Here is a 2027-nt window from a genome sequence, read left to right on the forward strand (position 1 = left end):
TTATAAAAGCTGATAGGTCTAACATTCGACACTCACTTTCTCTCCACAATCTATGCCGGACGGCCAGTCACTTTATTCCTATATATATACTGGAAGATTTTTATCTTTTGGGACTTTGTAGATATTATATCTACACCATTAAGACGCCGGAGCTTTTAACTTTGATTGTATAATCTTCAAGGATCAAACCCAAGCCCGCTGTACTACACTATAACCCCTTACCAATTGCCTGGAAGTGGAATTTTACGAGTCCAATCCTGTTATCAGAGGAATAGATCATCCAAGCCCATCAACTGCCTGGAAACGTAAACTACGAACCTGACATATTATCATAAGTTACGTAAAATATTCATATCTCTATTTGTAACTACCACGATCACTGTTTATCTCTTTTAATTAAATTTCATCATTATTTTATTTCATTGTAAACAAATCGTTAATTGTTTTTCATTTATAGTAACTAGTAAATTCTGGGGCCTCATTCTACATATATCTTTATGCATAGTCGAGTAGCTCTTTACTCACTTGAGACCATGACATTTTGGAGGGACACATATAAAGAATTGAATTTATTTAGTTACTTATATCTATTTCATCTAACTTTAAAGTTTAAAATTGTAAAACTCTTAATTGCCCCACTTGATCATATTTTAATTGAACTCCCTATTTACAGGATTAATTTTTTTTTTCTTTTTCATTTCTTCATTTAAATGGAATAGCAATTTATCCATTCATTCTTCCATTCAAATTGAATAGCATTTTATTGATTCATTCCTTCATTCATTTATAAATTATTCATTCATTCATTGTTCATTCATTTATTTATTTATTCATTCATTCATCCATTCATTCGTTTATTCACTCATTTATCCAATCATTCATACATTTATTCCTCCCTTCATTCTTTCATTCATACATTATCCATTCATTCATTCATCTATTCACTCAGTTTTTCATTCATTCATTCATTCCTTGTCCACTTTGTTATTATATCACTCATTTCATTTTGTTGTTTGCCTCATTCATGAATTGTTTTCAATATGTTTACATTCCATAACGATTCATTCACCTATCATCCAATCACTCAGTGTTGTGAACACATTTTGTAACTATTGTAAATCTTACGATATTTTATTGTTTTGTATTTCAGACATCACTGTTAAACACTCTTCAATGCCTAATTACAATTGTTGAACAACCATTGAACAAGAGAGAGGTCCCAGCCACGAACTGAGTTGGTAAATATATCCTTCATTATTCTCTTTTACATGAGTTGGGCATCACATAGTAACTATAGACATCGTGATTAGTTTTGCATAGTGATTTGTTTTAAATGCATTTTTGGCATATTACTGTTACCGAAAACCACTTATATATTATGTTCTGAAAAGTGAGTCTTTAAAAACTAAATAATAATAAAAGGAGTCTACTAGCCGTCGTGTTATATTTAGTGATAGATAACTTGGGATTATTTTGGCATCCTATTATTGTTATCACACTCTAGTATATTAGCGTCATTGCGAATAATTGTACACAAACTAACGACGAGTCACACACATTGGTGATACATTTTTCGTAGTAACATAGTTTAGAGTACACGCGATTGACACATTGTTATTGACACAAGTCATAATAACTCCGCATTGTATTGACACATTGCTTTATAAGATATAACGATAAAAGGCATCAAATTCAACATACATAATAAGTTGAAATAAGAGAGAGAGATTTCTAAAAATAGAACAGTTCATTCCAGTAAGTGTAAATAAATAAAACAGTCAGTAACAGTATCCTGTCAATATAATATATATAAAACATCGTAACTAATTTATTGCAACATGGAAGCATATAAAAGATACTTAAGTCTCGCAAAGGACTTAGAAATACCCCAGGAAAGAATATTTTCATGGTGCGAAGAGAAAGTAAAAGAAGAAAAAGAACATGAAGAAAGAATTCGTAGAGAAGAAAATGAAGAAAGAATTCGTAGAGAAGAAAATGAAGAAAGAATTCGTAGAGAAGAAAATGAA

The sequence above is a fragment of the Berghia stephanieae genome, chromosome 8 (assembly GCF_034508935.2).
Source record: "Berghia stephanieae isolate SIO BIC M18660-M18661 chromosome 8, UCSD_Bste_1.3, whole genome shotgun sequence".
NCBI classification, from domain to species: Eukaryota; Metazoa; Mollusca; class Gastropoda; order Nudibranchia; family Aeolidiidae; genus Berghia; species Berghia stephanieae.